The sequence below is a fragment of the Primulina tabacum genome, chromosome 2, assembly GCF_025594145.1.
Source record: "Primulina tabacum isolate GXHZ01 chromosome 2, ASM2559414v2, whole genome shotgun sequence".
Lineage (NCBI taxonomy): Eukaryota > Viridiplantae > Streptophyta > Magnoliopsida > Lamiales > Gesneriaceae > Primulina > Primulina tabacum.
Window position 1 is genome coordinate 7,496,213 of NC_134551.1, and position 21,838 is coordinate 7,518,050.

At 34.7% G+C, this 21,838-nt stretch overlaps 1 long non-coding RNA gene across 1 annotated transcript; it reads left to right on the forward strand.

Annotated features, from left to right (window-relative positions):
* The first annotated feature begins 625 nt into the window (after window positions 1–625).
* Window positions 626–8,926, forward strand: LOC142528954 (uncharacterized). Its single transcript, XR_012815808.1, has 4 exons — window positions 626–937; window positions 1,029–2,107; window positions 2,196–2,253; window positions 7,987–8,926. It is a non-coding gene; the product is annotated as an uncharacterized LOC142528954 (long non-coding RNA).
* Window positions 8,927–21,838: the final 12,912 nt, after the last annotated feature.

The following is a 21,838-nucleotide window of genomic DNA, read 5'->3' on the forward strand; positions in this document are numbered from 1 at the left end:
AAACCACAAATGACTCAAATTATTTTTAAATCTCTTTGGTCACTCCTTATTCGACTACTTCAAACACAAAATCATGTAACCAAAATATATTTGGAAATTTTTTTCTCTTTTTCCATTTGAGAATTTACAGGTGAATAACTATTTTTTTTACAGAGTTTGTGGACAGATCTTTAAATCAACCTGATTCAATATAAAAATATTACTTTTCATTTTAACTATATATTTGATTTTATGTGTCTCATAAAAGAGTAGGTCTCTTGTCTCACGAATCTTTATCTGTAAGACGGTCAACCCTACTGATATTCACAATAAAAAGTAATACTCTTAGTATAAAAAGTAAGATTTTTTCATGGATGATTCAAATAAAAGATCCGTCTCACAAAATATGACCCGTGAAACTGTCTTACACAAATTTTTGCCTCATAGAAACAGATCCGTCTCACAAAAAATTTATATATTTGCCTAATCATAATTAGGTTAGAGTATTATTGGTTTTAGGATTCGCACTCTTGTCTCTCCCTCGACGTATAAAAGTATATCTTTAAAACCATAAATTTTAAGATTTAAATTCTTTGTACGTCACAAAACCAACATTTCTCTTCAGAGAGTAACCCACCATAGTCTTGTCTTTCTGGCATCGATTAATGAACCAAATTCTGAAAATAAATAAAACCCAAACAAGTGGTGTGAGAGAAGAAAGCAGTCACATGACATGATCCCCCATCACGAGTATTTTGCCTTCCCACAGGCAGTTCCTCAATTATCTGCAAGATTTATTGTAGCATGCAAAGAGAGTAATCCCAGCCATGAAACGTGAATTTGTTTATTTTCCTGGAATATTAGTAAACATCGTGGACTCTTCTGGAACCCTAGCCGTGTGCTCTTTTCGATTTCTGCGTCTGGCTTGGAAGTTGCAGAATGCCCTATCCTACAAAGGGTATCTTTCCTTTCTCCAGATCTACCGATTTCTGATGTAAATTGTGAATCTTTCGTCAAGAAAATTAACGGGTTCTGTTATTTTGGTGCAGCTTTGGTTACATAATGATGTCCGCTGATCAGAAAATAAAAGTGATATAGAATGGATGGAATTAAACTGACAGAAGAGAGTGAGCATACGTAGGGGATTGTATAAAGAGTATACTTTTTTGTTTACGTGTGCTCACTTCTCTTACTGTCATTTTCCCTCTCTATAATACTGCCCGTCCATTATATTATGCCTACACTACAGCATACAGGCTTTATCTTTTTTCTTTTTATATGTTAATTCTTTGGAAGAAGCTGAAACGCCAAGGTAAAAGGAGGATGAAATCAGGGGCTTTCATTCCAAAAGATTGTGAAGATCAGTCAAGTTTATCTATCCACAATGCACACACTGACATACGGAAGTTTGCATAAATTTTGGGCGAAGAAGGGGAAATTCATGTCAGATTTCGTGAAAGCTTTGATCTCATTTTTCCACTATTCACGGCATGTTTCTTGATGTGATTGTTTGAATTTCCTTTTCGTAAACGGTGGGATTTTTTTATTATATCTCTAGCCAATCACTCATCGCATAACATAAAATTTTACTATTTATTGGGATTGAGCGTTGAGGCGTGACTTTTGATACTGCTGTTTGAAAGGACGACCTGGATTTGGGAAGGTACGCCTGGTTACTGTTCTGATTTAACGGAAAAAAAACGGTGTGTTTATTTCTTCTAGGGCTGTCTGTTAAATTGAATACTCTTAAAAACTCCATAATATTTGTCAATATTATTTTCCCTTTTCCTGTCATTCTGCAACCAAAGAAAATACAGTGATCTGCTGGAATCTCCATAATTTCCTTCTTATCATCTCTCTGTTCAATTCCGGAGCAAAATCTTGGGTTTCTTTTAGCTTGTTTCTACTGTTCTTAGATTTGTTCGTTGAATTTTCTTTGGGGGTTAAAGTTATTCTACCTCGGCTATATTTTATGTGACATATCTTTTTTTGAGAGCAAGGATTATCTTTGTGATAAAGAATATGGTTGTGGATGCAACTCAAATATGGCAAGATTTCGGTTTCTTTCACTGGGAAGATATGCATACACTCATGACTGTTAACCAGACACGAGAATTTCTATTGACAGGTTAATTCTTTGGAAAGGATCCCTTTTTTGGTCAATTGTTTCTTTAATTACTCATGTATTTGATTGAGATTATTTTGTTGAATTGCAGATAACATATGGTGCTGGGGAATAGACATAGCTTCCTTCACTGAAACTTAATTCGTCAGGTGCTTTTCATATTCTTACTCTTTTTGTAACAGAAGCTCAGTTTTAAAGTTGATGTTCTAAACTTTCATGAATAATCTGAAAACAATAGCTATGTGTGTGTTGTGTTTATTTCGTAATTTATAAAAAAGGTGTTAGATATTTGATTGAGGTTGTAGCTGATTATTTATTGTGCAGTGTAAAAACAAGATTTTTTGAAATTTCAATTCGTGTCTCAAAAATTGAAGCAAATATACACACACACAAACACGCGGATATTGTTGTTAATTGTCAGGCCTTAATTGTTTTGGTTGAAGAAGAAACTTTAAAAATGAGTTTCCCCTATGGATGAAATGATCTGCTAATTATCTTGCTTAATGATAGACTAAGTTTTTACTAAAAGGTGGCTAAACATTGTGCATATGTTCCCGATTTTTTTTTTCAATTTTTACATCTTAAATAATAATTCTAGAATAGCATCATAAAGAGCAAAAAAATGCTACTATGACTTCCATTGATGTGAAATTTTTCTTTCTTTCGATTGAACCCAAACCACCGATCTATTTTCCATAAACTTATAATATTGGATTTAATGGTGTGGAAACTAAAATGTTAGCACATAAAAAAAATTACGGAGGAAGTGTACTTTTTATACTTTGTATTAATATGAAAATGGTTCGAGTATCGAATGAAATTTTTGAGGATGAATTGCTGGAACCATTCTCCCTCCACAATTGGTTGGATTAATGTGTTTTTCTGAGGAAAAGTCTGAAAACTACCTTATTAAGGATCGTGGTCTTACTGATTTTGTTGTATCTTGACTAGGAGTATTTTTTACTAAATTTTAGATTCTAGCATACATATTATAACTGTTTATTTGTTTTCTTAATTAAGAATAAGATCATCAATTATCATAAAGTGATACAAACTAAAAAGGATTCCTGAGCTTGAGCTCCAAAAGTTACGTGCACTATGAAAATGGACCATTTTAGCTAATTTTAATTTTAACTTTTACATGTTAACAATAGTCTAAATTCATCATTCCATGCCTTATCAGTAGTTGAAGGTACAAGGGGTAACAAAAACAAGTTAAATGCAAGGGCCATCTCTTTTTTGAGGATCGAAACAATTTTTTTTTATGTGTGTTCGTCGATTCGAACAGTGGCCTTTGAGATTCCAATGTAATCAAATAATTTAGACAAAAACATTACTCTTGCCGAATGTAACTGAGTTGCTAGCTAAGCTATATAACTTCTTGTTCTCGAGTCTGAAGAAAGGTATCACTGCATAATAAGCGATAACGTTTCACTTGAAAAACAAAGTAGTTACCTAATTTACACTACAAAATAATTGATGGGGTGAGGAGGTACACGGGTAATTTATTGACTAGCTAAGTAGTAGTGGATAGCATTATTACTATAAATCCATCTATAGAAGTGGTGAAATAACTGCTTCCGTAATTGATGATTTTAGAATCTGCGAATAATAACCATTTGCTCCGCTTTAATGATACGAATGCTAACGGTAACCATGTTTAGGTATTGAAACATATGAAGCAGTTTTCACAAACTCCTTTCACAAATAGGATTTCAAAAAACAACATTACCACAAAAAACTTATGAAGCTGAAATATTCAGATCGGTTTTATGCTACGTGACTAATCGCAAGTGTATACACACAATATTGGTCCAAGGGTTGCTTAAAAAATGTCTCTTAAAATTATAGGTTCTTAGGACCCATTTTTCCCGGTGCTAGAAAGGCAACAATATACTTTTTATTCTTAAGCCACTTCGATATATGAATTTGCCTCCTTTATTAACAGTTGGTGGCGACTAACCTTTTCAACTCCACTATTGAAAAAAATTCATGGCTTATGTCGAGTTCCTTGAGTTTCATTGTGGCTAATTTATATGTACCATATTTAGCTTACTTTGAAGACATCCACAATGTTAGTTTTAACTTATATATTTGCCTGTATATCAAGCCAAATATGATATTTTCTTCATAATTTGTTCAAACTTTTGTTTAACTGAAACTTTAACTTGTAAACTTAATGCTGTAGGTTCAACATTTGTGGCATCTTTTTATAAAGAAAAAATTATATCTGCATGGAAGGATCCTTCTTTAAGCACACCTTAATACCTTAGTAGCTAAATCTAGGAAAAATTATTTCCCCTCTGTGTTGATAAGTAGCAAAGCAAAAAGAAACTCTAAATCAACAAACTATGTTTTCATTCAATTTTTTCTTAAAAAATGAAAAATTTGTATATCAGATCATATATTCATTAAACGAATGTGAAGGGCCTGATTTTAAATAAAAATCAAGCAGAAGTCAATGACTACTATTGGATCTCCAAGTTCATTAGTGATAGTCTAGTTCAAAATAGTTCGTGAAGAGACTCATTAGAATTGGCATCATATTCAGCCTTCCCAATGTATGTAACCAAGCATATCTTTGTTACATGAAGCTTCTTTGAAATGGTTATTGCAGCACAGGATGGGGGGATTGGCAGTGTTTATGTTTTCGTTTGTTCTTTATTTTTCACAAAATGGAAAAGAATTTACTTTTCAATAGTTTGGGGTGAAAAAATGCCGATGCTTAGGTCAATATCATTTATGCCTTTGAGAGACAATTTTTGTGGATTTTTTTTATACGGAAAATAATTTCATTTGTCTACTAGCATTTCTCATTTTGAGTTTTGATCGACTAAGTATTCAAATTTTAGTTTTGGTGCATTAGTTTTTCACTTCCGGCTGTTTTGGTCCAATTGGTGATGTGATGTCGAACACATAAGCAATTTCGGTGTTGGCATTTCCCGTCGACACATAGTATTTTCATATGTCACATCAAAACTTTAGCGAAACGTGGCTGAAAAAAAAAACCAAAATTACAACATCAAAACAAAACTTTGATATCTTAGTTAAACAATACTCAAATTTGGACAAGTTACTTAACAGAAAAGTTATTTAGGTCGTTATAGAGGGAGGGTTTTATAAATCTCCAACAAATTGTTATAATATGGTTCAGCTTATGCACGCAGAAGCGATTATTTACCAAAAATATTTACAATTCTTTTAATTTAAATTTTTTTTGTTGTATTTTCTTTATGTGTGTGTTTCTAGAGAGATCAAAGAGAAAATATTTGGATTAATATTGCACAATATTGGATCCTACTAATTTAGCCTCTCTACTCCTGAAAAGTTGTCCAACCATGGGTGAAAGCACGACTAGCTCATTTGGTGTTCGACGTCTCAACCTTTTTGGTTTATAGTTTAAATGGCACCAGGTCTGAGTTTACTTCAGATGCTTTCAGTGATTTATTTCCATCTAAGGAATGTTTTTATCCATAATTTAAATCAAAATTTGTACCATTTCTGGAGAACATTCACCATTAGTGTTATACATATGATAAAAATTTACTCTGGACGAATACTTTTCCGAGGGAGATTATAAACTTTTAACTAGGTATTTCTTCTCAAAATCATTCAACAGTATCGACTGTAATGTGGTACTCTCAATGGTTCTCTTTGTATTTCATTTATTGTAGTTTTTATTTTTTTGAAAGGAAATTTTTTTTTTATAGTTACGCTTTACCATCATTTTAAGTGAATAGGTTATTAACTGCAGTGGATGATTGGATTTTAAATTTTTTCGGTTTCATTATAAAGATTTTATATCAATTTTGTGGGCGATTATTCCAAGGTTTCATGTTTGCTCATTTCAATTTAACTAATAGAAACTGAAAAAAATTCAGGACTCTAAATCTGAGTAACATATTCTTGTTTTGATGTGTTCCTCTTTCCTATTTACTTTCTATGTTTTGTTATACATAATGGAGGTTTACCGCGTAGGATTTTTTGGTCGGTTGGATTTAAGGCAGTGAATTGTTTGGTTTTATTATGTCATTCCTTCTCCCTCTATTCTTATTGTTTTTCATTCCGATATTGTAAAATAAACAAAATCTAATTCACCATGTTCGATTTGGAATTCGAGAATAATAATTAGACTCGCCTTAATTTGTTTTAGGGTATGTCGTATCGTCTTCTATAAAAACATTGCCTTGTATCCGTAAAACTCATAAATGGGAAAGTTTTGGTTCAGTATTCGATCTTGACAAATCCTTTCTATTTTTCTCTTGTTTTAGGATCAGATTGGGTCATAAAGAACATAAATAGCAAATCAGGTTAGTGTGTAAAGAGTTTATGTATGAAGGACGAGGAAGATTTTATATTTCATTGTGATAAATCATGTTACAATTTGGAACAATTTTATTTCTTTTAATTTTTTGTTTGAGATCAAGCAAGATATCCTTTTGTCGAATGCTTCACGGTTTTAATTGGCTTCACAAATTTTTCTGGATGTTCTAAAGTCCTCTTTTAGTGTTTATTTGATTCATTCATGAGTATGGTTAACCTTTGCATTACTATTACCCCTACTTTTATAGAATCTTTACCGTTCTCAATATATTTTGCACTTTATTATCGTATTTCACTTCTTTGTTTGTGTTGATAGAATATTCACTTTACCTATTTTTAAACAAAGCAAATATTCGATTTTCCAGGTATGTTTCTTGAGCTACATTTCCGCTTTATGAAAATGCTTTGACAGTCTCTATCATTTAGACTCTTCAATTCAAATCAAGATTGATTTCAAGAAAATGTTTCTTGAACTAACTGTAAATGAAGTAAATGTTGTTTTGACAATGCATGCTTTTAGACATCTGTTTCTTGTAGGTCCAGCTAAGAGTTTTATACATACTATGTGAAACATTTTAAACATTTTAACACTTATACATCCTTGTATAAATCAATCTTCAGAAATCAGATTTTGTATAAAAAACATTTCTGCAGATCTTAACCAAGTATTGATTGAGTAAATTTTATTCCGTAAATGGAGGTGTGCTTGATCATATATACACGAGTCTACGTGTTATTATAAAACTATCTTCAATCGCTTTCTGGGAAACTGTTGTATTTTTCTCCTTTTTCTTATCGAATTTAGGGTCATGTTTTACGTTTATAGGCATAACGAGTCAGTTAAATAAGTTCGTCTTTTACGATGACAGAATGCAAACTTCTAGCGCAAGTTTTGGAAACTTATCTTGAAACTGATCAAAATCAAACAGTGGTAGCAGAAAATATGTCTTTCTAGATTGTTTTCGGAAATTATTGTTTGATTTTTACCGTTTTCTAATATGTTTAGACGAGTGTTGACTAGAAGATTATTATGCTTGCTTCCAAGTATGATTCCCCTTTGTAATTTTGTTCAGTCTTAATTTTGTCATTGTCTTGGAGGTGATGTGTGTTTCTTATTTCTTTATCTTACTTTTATGAAAACAATTTGAATCTTAGAGAAATATAAAAGAATGGATATAGTGAAGTTGTTATATGTTAAAATTTTTATTTATGCGTGCATGCTCAAAAAATGTTGGGTATAGTGACTGTCTTTCGAAGTGTTGTTTATGCTTATTTACCGGTGTGTTGTCCTGTTTGTATGTTTATTGGAACATCGACCTTAGGGATAGGAGAAATAGGGCTAAAGAGAGCCAACAAGAGATATTTCGTGTATAATCATGCATGATCTTTAATGTTTTCAATTCCGATATGCAGACACAGTACTTTGTCATCAGACTTGAGAGGATTTTATGTATTGGATTGAATACCTAGTTCCCAATATTAGCAACCAATTTTCTTCAATGAAAAATACATGTTCCAAAGATCAGTTTCAAGCACTATTAACTTGTTTGTTTTACCAGATTCATCATGGAAGGACAGCAAATTTCATTCATTGGTTGTTACATCAAACGCTCCTGCACGTCTTTCTGACTCGGAGAGCAGCATTCACCAGTATCCAGTCAAGTATGCGACACTAAATAACGATGCCTCCTGTTTGAAACCATGCGTGGTGAATCAATGGAATGGGCGATGGGGTGCGTACTTACGTGCCAATTAACGGTGAACACATTTGGCTTGTATCTTTTGAAACCAAGGAGGAAGCTGCATTGCATTAGTGGCTCAGAAAAGCACATCCATCGAGTTTTGTGATGCAGACTCAAACACACAACAGTTCCAGAGTCACTCTACCACTGATGAAGTCATCAGCATGACCATGGACAGCTCATATGGTACAATGTTTCCGAATTTTTGGAGGGCTCAAGTTCAGGATAAGTCTGATCGCCAGCTTTTCACGAAGTTGCTCACACCATTAAGCATTTCCCTCAAATCTCTGAAGATGTAGATGTCACGTTTTTCGACATGTCCATGAAGTTGTGGAAGTTTCGGTACTGCTCTTGGAGTAGTAGCCAAAACTACGTTTTAACCAGAGGCTGGAATGGCTTTTTGAAAGAAAGTGTTTGAAGCCACAGTATATGGTTATTTTCTCGGCCTATGAGCACAGTGACGGCTTGGATGAGGTTGGTAAACTGTATGTTGGTACATGTGTCATATAATAACAATGATGTAGATCACCTGATTTCGAGATGTCACCGACAACGGCGAGGGTTTTTCGTCGGAATTCGCGATGGGGCAGACTGCTGGTGGTAGTCATAGAAGTGAAGAAATTGGGAGAATGGATGCACAGCATGGTCCAGAAGAGCAGGGTGTCGAAACTTTTTGGGGTGAAAACTTATTTGAGGTGCTTGATGGAGTTTTGATTATTCAGTTTTACTAAATAAATTTTTTTCATACAATGGTTTAATCGAGAAATGAATGAATTTAATAATAATGTTTTATGATTTCGTGATTTATCAATGGTATTTTGAATTATTTCTACCAAGTAGATGCCTAATCTTATTTGTTTCTATCATTTTAAAATTACTTTTTCATCATTTGGCTAAAACCTATGAATTTTATCATTTATATATGCGCAGGTCTCTTGTGAGACGGTGTCAAGAATTTTTATCTATGAGACAGGTCAACCCTACATATATTCACAATAAAAAGTAATATTGATCTTAACATAAAAAGTAATATTTTTTATGAAATGACTCAAATAAAGATCTGTCTCACAAAATACGATGACATCACAGAAACCAAGTATGCCATTTATCATAGCATAATAATATCACCAATGTGGTGTTATGATTGTTGGTCCCCATTAGAAGATGCTCCACATGTGGTGAAGCCATATAGCAGCACCACCACCACCACAATTTTATTTTTCAATTTTTTTTAAAAAAATATTTTGTTTAATTTTATTATTTTAATTAAATAATAGATTTTATAATAATTTTTTGTAATTTTAAATAAATATTAAAATAATTTTCTTGAAATTTTTAAATATTATTTATAAAAATTTTAATACTTTGAACTGAAATTAATTAACTATAATACATATAAATTTAATAGACAACCAAATTCAATTATTAGTGTGTTGGAAAAAATACAAATCACGGACGACGATAAGATTTCAAGAATTTTTGGTTCGTTATAAAACAAATAAAAAATATACACATTCACTATGAACTATGAAATATATTAATTGATCATTTGTAAGAACATAGTAATTCAAATATTTAATGTCATGTCTATGTTATATTTTTCACTTAATATCAAATGTTCGTATTTTTTCATTCCAATGATTTTATTTTTTTATTAAAAGAACATTTTTATTATAAAGTAAAAATTATTTTATTTATACAAAATTATTCCGAAAATTTAGTGCGTGCAGATATGTTGAAGATGATTTTTACGAAGCACAAATGAAGAATGTGATGCAACGTATAATGAGTTGCAGATACCTTAATCTTTTCACTGAGGGAAATTTTTTATGATTTAAAACTTTAAATGATAAAAAAATTTGTAAAAAAATTAGCCCACCTACTCGTATTTTCAGTTTTAGTATAATACTTTTATATTTTTTTTAAATTTTTCTTGAATTTTTTTTTTTTTTGCTCCCCTCACAGAAGTGTAGCTCCGTCCTTGATGGTACTAATATAGGCAAATGAACGTTGGTATGTGTAGTGTAAGTAAATCACATCAATCAACCACTTGAAAAATGACTAAATTGCGAAAAAAATTAACTTCCTCGTAAAAAGTTGGTGATAATCAAAGAAAAACAAAATCAGAACAAGACCAAATTGAAATGCTGAGGTTGATATAGCAACGGCAGAAAAAGAAAAAGGACAAGAAGAATCTATTTTGATGAGAGAATATTTCAAGACACAATATTCAATCTAAAAGTAACATACAACATAATAACCATCTATCTCTAAATCAGCACTGCTTCAATCTATCTTTGGAATGGTGCAATGAACTTTGAAAGATCGATGCTTCAAATGGTGGCTTTAATTTATACTTCGATTTGTGGTGTAGAAGAATACCAAAACTTCCAGCCAAACACAAATTTGATATGATCAGTAGTAGATCAATGCTATCACCGCTGCTACTTGTCGACAACAAAGCAACTCTCATCGCCTTGCATCATCGCTTTTTGCTGAGATCACAGTAACTTTCGAATAACATGGAACCAGATCATATGTCTGTCTACACATTAAAACGTTGGTTGACAAACTTAACATCTCACTCCTGATGTTGCACTGTAACTACCAACAAATTAAAGAAACTCCTAAACGTCAGTATAAATGGAGATGAGGGAGGGGCGGCAATGAAACGTATTCAACGTCTCTTTTACAAACATGGGTTTAGGTTTACGACTGGAATATACATGTCCCTTGGTAAACAATCACGCCCGCCAAATTTGGTAGTGCGATTTGCTACCACATTTCAGACTATTAATAATTTTCTACCTTTACTGCCATTCAAATCAATCCTTTCTGTGTTATATTTCTTTCCTATTCCATTATGGTTTAGTACCAGACTATCTTTCCCTAAACAACAGGAGACTAGCTCATATGAGGACTACTAAAGAAATCATATTCTGCAACCTAAATATTTCAGAGTCTAATAAGTTGATTTTCAGGATCACATATATGATTAAATTAAAGAGAGATAAATGGAGCTATTGCACATTCAATTTTGTAACAAATATTGTGGCATTTAAAATTATTGCTAGTGCTAAGGCCTAAAACGTTTTGAAGATGAGCATTATATGATTGCATTTGATTACACTTGGATTGTTAAAAAAGATTTCCAATAAGCTCAGAGATGGAAAACATTGAGAGGCAGCTCGTTAAAATCACGTGAAAGAGGGCAAGGTTTGTTTTAGAAGCAACGATTATTAGCGAGAGTAAATAGAGGAACCTCATTCCAGAGTGAGATAATTTGTCTAATTTCAGCAAGAGCAATAATATGAAGCACTTCAATTGTAATCAGTCCATTGTAACTCATCAATCACCTAGATAAATCACATGTATTTTCTGGGGGAAGCAAGCAGTCACTGTGTTGCCAAGAATTTGTGGGTTTTATATTTTTTATTTCTAAGGGGGAATTGGGAAATAAGCAAAATGTTTGTATATTATTCAGCTTCTAGTGGATCCTCTCCAACTAGCTCACACTGCAGGGTTTGCCTTTCTGCAGAGGGAACTTGTACATTTTCATGAGCAACTTCGATCAAGATAGCAAGCATCTTGGATTAAGTAAGTTGTTCATGAAATAAAAATATTTAGTTTCTTGAGTTTCAACATGCGTTCTTAAGTGGAATGAGGCCACCTAGTCCTCAGTGACCAGTTCCTGAACGATCCACATCACTCATCTTGTCACAAGTATTTGCTTGTGTCATGCTCGAAACTTTGTTGTGCCAGATTGCCTGTATCACGAAAGGGGGCTTCTGCTTCCTAATCGTCCATGCTAGAAGCACCTTTTGACAGTTATGTGGTCTGGGGCAGCAAACGTCAAACAAGAGAGATGTTTGCATGAATGAAATAGCATCACAAAGCATATCAAGCAGATCCCAGTCTACCGCTGATCGAGCACTCAAACTGGTTGAAAAACCTAAAATTTTCACTTCAGACAATTTTTTATCTAGTGCAAAATAATTCTAAATAATGTATAAGCTTTGATTACATAGCTCGAGCACAAAAGAGCATCAGAGGAAGGGTGGAAGAACAGTAAAATTCTAGGTATCAATTATCAATGATAGAAATTTCACTTCATAAATTATAAGTTCTTTCTAATTTTAATGTAGTTCATAAATGTTTCTGAAACTACTGCCAGACAGGCATAAGATAGATGATCAAATAGAACTAATAGCCATCACTTAGAGGCTCCAAAATTTGAGATGGATATCCATCAGGTCCTGTAAGATCTTGCTAAATATCGCCAGATGCATGCATAGCCTCAAGAAAAAGAGGGAGCCTAGAACTTTTGCGAATCGAGTTAGGCATATAATTGGTAGGATAGAAGACACTCCATAAGTGACTTCTTTGGAATCATCATTTGAAGTACATTAATATGTTTTAAAATTTCGTAGCCAATACATAAAACTCGTTCATAACTTTCAAATCGTAAAGCTCGTTCATGACTTTCAAATCACGCCTTACCGCAGCTTCTAAAAGTAACTTCTAGATTCCAACCACTTCTAAATACACCATAGATGAAGAGGTTGCTCAGAATATTTCTCTGAGCTATTATCAAGTTGTGGACTCATTCTATAACTTCTTAATTCATGCAAAATTAGGAAGACAATCAACATATATACTTGACCCTCTTGTAGTCTAATCCACTCATACTATGATTATATGACATTTAATATCTTCAAGATATAAACATAAAATCGATAGTGTTTACGAGTTCTCTTCAATTTTTCTCGAAAGGTGATAAACAAAAGCCCGCTAGTTGAATCAGTAGTGAACGATATTATGTATCCTTCCTAGTTAACTAGATCTTCAACATAATTACACGGGTTTGATTTTTGAAACACATCAACAAGAAACAGATATTGTAGCATATAAAAACAAGTAATAGATGACTGATAATTCCTATCTATAATTTGATGGAATTTTGGGGCTTAGCACTCGGACAACGTTATGTCAAGGTTAGGCCTCATAATGATGCCGTACCTCTTGAGTTTCCTTCATCTTATAAAAGTGTTTCAGCTTGTGAAGCAAATTGTTAGCAACGTTTTGACATCGATCATAACACTGGCTAGTGAGCTAATTAAATGAGACAACCATGTACATCATGTTGGATCAATTTTATTTATATGTGCTTATACATGAATAATTATATTGTGTGTTGTTTATTAAGTTAAGCCCAAAATTAAAGTGATCGGTTAAAATTTTGACTATTGGACTTTAATTTATCAAATATAATTGATGGTTTTTAAAGTGTAAAGACGTAAATGTAATTTCTGTTTTTACGATCTTCTAAAACAAAGATATCAGAAAATAGTGATATAGATTATCTATATATGGGTCATAGTTCTCAAATCGCGCGTGATCACATATAGAGTCGCTCATGCTTGAATCATTAAGACTTGTTTAAGGTTTTAGATATTATTTGGATCTAGATCTGGAAAAGAAATTTTGTTTGAAAAGTTTTTTATATGGCATCAGATCTATAAAATATTTTCGTTAAAAACAAAGCTTTTAAAGTTTCAATTTTGGTAATTAGTTTTTGCTTGAAAATTTTAAATATTTGATATAAGATTTCGATTTTCCGTCTAGTTTTTGTTCAAAAAAATATATTTTAAAGGAAAATATATAAAATTTGAGTAAACAAATTTCACCAAAATCGACCTTGTGCGCGCCCAAGACTACCAGACAAGTGTAGGCACGGCCAGGACGTTTTGGAATAGTGCAGATGGCTGGGGCGCGATATCAGGGAGCCCCAGCTCGTGAACAATATAAAAAAATCGGCTACGGTTTATTCGGTTTAAGATTAAATATCCAATTATTCAAATAATGATAAGGTTATATTAATTTTAAAATAGATTGATTGGAATAAAATGTCGTCAAAATAACCTCTTTTATGAAAATTAATTTTATTTTAAAATACAAAAAGATTTTGGTATATGTGATTTATATGAATATTGATCGGCCCAAAGGAAGATTAATATAATTACATATGCACTTGTGGTGATAAACATTTGATAATTTTTCGGTTTTTCATGTGAATAATAAATATACCCGAAAGGAAGGTTGTTATTTGACATAATAGTTATTATCAATGTTTGACTGCTACGTCAAGATATCACTTATAAGTTAATCTTTTGTCCAGAGATAAAACATTAATAGAGTGCTCGGTATCATGTTTATGAGGTTTACATTATTTGAATTTATTAACTATTTTATTTAAACGTTTGGTTGAGCATGTATATTTTGTTTTTGTTCTCTATTCAAATTTGAATCATGCAAATATTCATTCCATAAATTTTATTCCTATGTTAAATGACTTGAACTTTAAATTGAGGCAAGAGAATTTACTATTAATTGTCGGAGAGATAGATTTGGACCTTGCGACAAGGATTGACTCTCCTCCCACCATTACAGATAAGAGTATCTCTGATAAAAAAAAAAGTTTAAAAGATGGGATAAATCGAATCGCATGTGTATGATGATCATGAAGAGGGCTATTCCAAAAACATTCAGTTGTACAATGTCTAATGATATTGCTATGGCTAAGGTTTACCTTCAGGACCTCGAAAAGAGGTCTGCTAAAAATGAATATCTGAAATTGGTGCACGTTTGGCAACCCTCGTTTCAATGAGGTACAGAGGTAAAAGCAACATAACGGAATACATTATGAAGATGTCTCATATGCTTCAAGGTTGAAGCACTGAAGTTTGACCTCTCTGAGGACTTGCTGATGCATTTAGTTTTGATATCTCTTCCTCCACAGTTCAATCAGTTTAGGGTGAGATATAACTGTCAAAAAGAGACTTGGTCTCTGAATGACCTTATCTCGCACTGTGTTCAGGAAGAAGAAAGATTGAAGCAAGACAAGACAGAAAGTGTTCATTATGCCTCTACCTCGAAGGATAAAGGAAAAATATAAATGATAAGAAGCTGCGGATTCACGGCCTTTGAAGAAACAACAGATGAATCCTAGTGATTCTCAAAGTACTAGTTGTTTCTTCTATGTCAATGATGTATAAAGAAGCAAGGCACATATTATCACGCTTGGCGTGCTAAGAAAGATATGCTTCTTAATATGGTTTGTTCTGGGTTAATTTCACTTCAGTGCCTAGGCACACATGGTGGATAGATTCTAGTACAACTCACATCAGTGTGTCTATGCAAGGTTATCTGGACTGACGAAAACCAAGTGATGCTGAAAGATTCACCTACGTTGGTTACGTTGTTGCATGACACCAAGACCAGGAGATTTCTAGTTAATAATTTTGAGATAAAATATCTTGGTAATGCATCTTTTGTACTGGGTATCGAGATACATCAAAATCGTTTTATAGGTATTCTTGGATTATCTTAGAAAGCCTATATCGAGAAAGTTCTCAAGCAATATGAGATGTAAGATTGTAAACAAATAGATACCCAAGTGGCTAAAGAAGACAAATTTAGTCTCAAACATCTCAATAATGATTTTGAAGAAAAGGATTTGGAGAAGACTCCTTGTGCATTTGCAGTGTAGAGTCTGACGATGCTCAACTTTGTACACGTCCAAATATTGCGTACGTGACAGAAATGTTGGGACGATATTTAAGTAATCCGAGAGTGGAACATTGGAAAGTAGTCAAAATATTTTTAAGATACCTACAGAGAACAAAATATTACATGCTCATATATCCGAGGATGGATCAGCTTAAGATCATTGGGTATACTGACTCCGTTTTTGCTGGATGCCAAGATAATATGAAATCTACGTCGGGCTATATCTATCTCCTCGCTGGAGGTGTCATTTCCTGGAAGAGTGTTAAACAGTCTCTTATAGCCTCTTGCACCATGACAGATAAGTTTATAGCGTGTTATGAGGCATCCAATCATGGAATATGGCTGAAAAATTTTGTCATGGAACTGCACATCGTTGATGCATTGAAAGACCATTAAGAACACATTGTGACGATAAATCAGTAATTATATATTCCAATAACAATAGAAGCTTGGCGAAGTCAAAACATATTGACATCAAGTTCCTTGTTGTTAAAGAAAGAATTCATAGTGGAAAGTTGTCTATTGAGTATATCGATACAAACTCCATGGTTGTGGATCCGCTTACTGAGAGACTACCACCCAAACAGTTTCGTGAGCACACTGCTAGTATGAATGTCATGTCAATTGAGGAAATTCAGTTTTAATTGGAGTCTGTCATTTTAAATCCTTTTCAGTTTTAGATATTTTCAGTTACATCTATGAAAATTTATTTTATGCAGAAATAAATTTCAAGTTAAGTCACACTCTGATTATGGTTTAAAGTTTGAACTCAACAAAGTCAAGGGAAGACCAGTTGAAAATAGGCATGTTATGCTCACATTGTATGAAATTTTCATGTTACACATCAACTTCACAATCCATGTCATTCAGTTGTGTTGGCATATTTGAGCATTGATGATGGGTCTAGTTAGCTTGAGAGTAGTGAAGACTGATTTGATCCTATGTTGATGTGTTGATGAACCGGATTGCTTATAGATACATTTCAGAATGACAATATTTTTGAGCTCATAAGATTATTTTCACAAACATAATTATAAAGTTACATATGTAGCACAAGTGAAAGCTTGTTGGATCAATTTTATTTATATGAGCTTATATGTGAATAATTTTGTTGTGGGTTGTTTATTAAGTTAAACTCAAAATTAAAGTGATCGGCTAAAGTTTTGGGTCTTTGGCTACTGAATTTAATGTATCTAATAGGTTGTTTTACTGTGTACAAACATAAGTGTAATTTCTGTTTCTATGAAAGGCTAAAACAGAAATATCAAAAGATAATGATAGAGCTAGAATATTAAGACATGTTCTAAAGAATTCAAGATTATGATCACTTCAGGTATATGACTTCCGCTTAATTTTTCAGTCAAATTCTTAATGATTTCGCATGATGAGTCATGCAATTACAACACATCCATACCATGATAATCAATATTATTTACCTTCTACTCAACGATTCTTCAAAATTTTCAACTTTAGCAGTATCAATTTCACAGTTAAAGAAAACATGACATACATTCTTATCCGGAAACGTACTCTTTAAAACTTTGCAAACTCGCATCAAAATAACCATAGACACTTTGCATGCCCGTAGATCATGAATACGATTAGTCTTCAAACTTGCAAAACAAGCATGAATTCGACAAGTAAAAAAAAGTAAGTTCAAGCAAAAAATTTACAACACAATACCTCGAAAATCATAAGCAAAGACATGCTCATATCTCAGTTCCCCCAAAACAAAATTAATCGCAAAAGAAAATAGAACAATTTATAGTTACGTGGGAAGTTAAAGATCTTGCAATAGAAGTTGTGCATTCTCCCAAATCATCAATCACCATCTGCATAATCACATCAGACTCAGCAGCGAAAGGCTCATATCTTTGAATAAATAAAATGACAAAAAATAATAATATTTTAGAATCAAATAGAAATTACCGTATATTCACATAATGGAACTCCCAATCTCCCATATCAGTATGGTTCTGAAATCCTCGTCCGAAAGAAAGAACTGAACAAAAATATTAAAAAATAAAATAAAATACAACTAATTAAATTAATTTTTCAGGTAGTAGGATACAAAAATCAAATAAATCTGAAAATGAAAACACTGTTGGAAAAACCAAACCCAAAACCAAAAACCAAACCCATGTTTTTGCATTTCCGAAACAAAAAAAAATGTAATCAGCTAGGAATCAAATATAAAAATAAATCTGAAAATAAAATCAAAGTCTTGAAAAAACCTATGCTTTTGCATTCTTCAACAAGAAACAGCTTTTTCCATCAGTTTCCAGCCATTAGAATACAAGATTCAGATGAATCTGAGAATTAATATCACCTAAGAAAACAACACGAGCCTTTCATTTATGAAAACACAGTGATTCAATAAAAGTTCCAGCTGCAGAGACGCAAGAATCAAATAACTTTAAGAATGAAATCACAAAAAATAGCCAAAGTTTTTGCATTTTGAAACACAAACACAAGTAGCTAGCATGGTAAAAAAGAAAAAAAGAAGAAGAAGGGATTCAACTTATCACATCACCGTGTCTCTTTCAGGTGCAGAAAAAAGGATAAAATTCGAGATAACGTGAAAAAGATAAGCCATAAGCTTCATATTTACTTAAAAATGGAGTTTTTAATTCAAAAGATTGCCCTAGTACTAGAAAAACCACAAGTTTATTTCTGTTAAAACGAGAACAGTAACCAGGCGTACCTTCTTCATACCATCTAGTCCTTCTCCCAATGCAACATCAAAAGTCACGCTTCGGGGTTCCATCATTTTGGGATAACATTATTTAAAATATAATTTTTTAAAACCAAAAAGAAAACTGTTTTTGGTATGTGGTAATAAATATGAAGTGGCTAAGTCTGTTCTAATGTACAACAATTTATTTCTATATTTTTTCTCAACTTTTTCCAGCTTTTATACGACATATGATGGATTGAATTAACAAGAAAATGGCAGTAAACGCGTGTATATATATATTTTCCACCTTACGAGAAAAAGAAAAGAATAGAGAAGGAAATTGACGGAAAAGAAGTGAGCACACGCACAGTCAAAAGTATAAACATCTATACAATTGCCAGCGAATGCTCACTCTCTTCTGTCAAGTCCGAACCATCTCTACTTGTCATAGTACCAAGAAACTCCAGAACCCGTGATTTTTCTTGCCAGATTCGACTGCACGAATTTGCCAGACAACAAAAAAAGAAATCCTTTTCGGGAGATGATTCTGAGACACTTTGCCACAAATATCGCACCATTCTGAGAACCACCTCTGACCACGCCAATTAGGGTTCTTGGGTATGTCCGCAAACCCCTTACCGGTTTAATGCGCTGATTTTAATTTTAAATAAAAAAAACACCACGGTTGGTACAAATTCTTGATCGTTTTGGCTTTTTCTTGATTCCTAGTTCCTTTCATGACAGAGGGAACGGAGCATATAATGTCAAACAAAAGGCGTTGGAATCTCGAAAGACGAATGATGCCCCCTTAATTAATTATGAATCTTGTCGAGTCCGGATTGGTTTCTTTGATACTCCACTTTCGTATTACCTGCGTAAACTGAAGTCCCACAAACAGTGTTCATGCTGCAGCCTCGTTAATTTAATGACCTGGTCGCCTCCACCAAACCTAAATTCAAACTTTTCCTAATTTTTAGGAAATATCAGTTTTAATATAAATATTGCATATTTAAAGAGTTGTACAAAACATACGTTGAACGGACCTTTGGTGTTTAACCTTCCTTGTACGTTATTTGGAATGGAAAATAAGCGTCAAATATAATAAATCTAGAGTAGGTATCTTGTGAGACGGTCTCACGAATCTTTATCTGTGAGATGGGTCAACTCTACCGATATTCACAATAAAAAGTAATATTTTTTCATGGATGACTCAAATAAGATTTCCGTCTCACAAAATACGACCCGTAAAACCGTTGATACTCACGGGAAATTTAGGGTCCGCTCCCAGCAAGTGTAACTAGTACAAACGCAGGGTTTTGAAATTGTCCCGAGCCTGAAATCACGAAAAAGACCGTTAAGAGGGGGCCAGGAGGGTGTCCTAGGGATGGCATGTCCTAAAAATCCATATAGAGGAGTAGAGATTGGCTCGAACTCAAATCCCTCCATCATCATCTGATCCAGAGTGCTCTTGAACAGGATATTAACAGAGCTTCCATTATCAATAAAGATTCGTGCCACATCGTAATTGGCAACGGTGGCCGTTACCACCAAGGCATCGTTATGAGGAGAGACAATGCCTCGGAGGTCATCTGGTCCAAAACTGATGACAGGATCCTGGGGTAAGTCCGCACCCCTAAATATTTCAAAATTCTCCAACCTCCTGCCATGCGCCTTTCGCGCTCGCCCGGAATCCCCATCAGTAGCACCCCCCGAGATCATGTGAATCATTCCTCTCGTAGGGTGGTTATCATCATTTGTTCCCCTCCTCGGTTCAGCGGGCTCCCGAGGGACTTCATGACCTCGACCTTCTCTCCTCGGCTTCTCGATCCTCTGATGTATCCACGGAGGGCCTCGACCCTGCCTAGAAGATGGGCGAGATCTCAGTTCACTCCTGGACGAGGATCCTTCTTGTCTATCCTGCGACGGAGGTCGAGCACTGCTCTCAACCCTCTGCGACTTCTCCCCCATCTCCCTCGACTCCCTCACCTCCATCACCTTACCCTGACTCCTATTCAGAGGAACATGCGATGAGAATTGTCCTCTACTTCTGGTTCTGTCCTCCTCCCTCTCACCTGCACCTCTCTTCTTACCGCCTCTCTCAGCTCCCTCCACCCTACTCCCTCCGGGTCGGTTTTCCATCCTTCTATACCGTTGGGCGTCTTCCAAGTTTACATATTTTTCCGCCCGAGCTAACAAGTCATCATAGCTCGACGGAGGTTTCTTGACCAGCGATTTGAAGAATTCTGTCCCCCCCCCCCCCTCAGCCCGATGTCGGGGGTAGCCGCTGGTATTTCCAACGCTGCACTGTTGAAGCGCTGGACAAACTCCCGCAAAGTTTCGACCTCTTGCTGTTTCATTACAAACAAACTCAAGTAGTTTTTCTGGTGCCTCTTGCTGCTGGCAAATCAGTGCAAGAAAGCTGAGAAAAATCTTCGAAAGACTGTATGGAGTTGGGCTGCAGGGTATTAAACCATTGTTGGGCTGACCTTACCAACTTGCCCAGAAACACCCTGCACCTAACTCCATCCGAATATTGGTGCAACAGAGCCGCATTTTCAAATCTCCCCAAGTGTTCTTCGGGGTCTGTATGTCCGCCATATTCTCCAACGTTCGATTGTCGAAAATTTGGGGGAAGCCCTTCTTCCAAGATGAATAATGAAAAAGGGCTTCTTCTCTTGGGTAATGGCGTCTTGCTTCCTACCTGCTCCCTCAATCTCCGTATCTCCTTCCACATCTCCCCCATCTCACTAATCTCTCCACTTTGAGGGGGTTGCGTCTCTTCAACCCTGCTCTGGTGGACTTCAACATTTTCCTCACGCTCCTGTCGGGCGGCATGTTCCTCTACAAAGATAGATTCTTGATTCCTTTTCATGGCCTCATCCACAGTTCGGGTGATAAATTGGCACAAGCTGTTCCAGGATCAAGTTCCACACATTCTTATTGGGACGGGTTTGCTCGACCCTCGTCTCGTGAATGGGCTGCTCAGTTCTTGTCTCTTGACGAGGTTGTTCCTGTCTCGTCTCAAGATGCGGTTGTTCCTGTCTTGCCTCAGCATGAGATGGTTCGGGTCCCCTTCGAGGACGCGATGATGCTGAGGTGGCCCTTCCACTCCCTCTTCTCCCTACCATCTCTACGTCTCAACTCAAAGATTCCCACAGACGGCGCCAAGTGATACTCACGGGAAATTTAGTGTCCGCTCCCAGCAAGTGTCACTAGTACAGACGCAGGGTTTTGAAATTGTCCCGAGTCTGAAATCACGAAAAAGACCGTTAAGAGGGGGCCAGGAGGGTGTCCTGGCGTAGCCCCTCCGACGCTCAAGTCAGTGACTGAGCATATATGGGGGGAGCAGCTAAGGGTGCTGCTGAAAATAATATAGTGAATGAATATCATACGCTCAAACCTAGTATTTATAGGAGAATACTT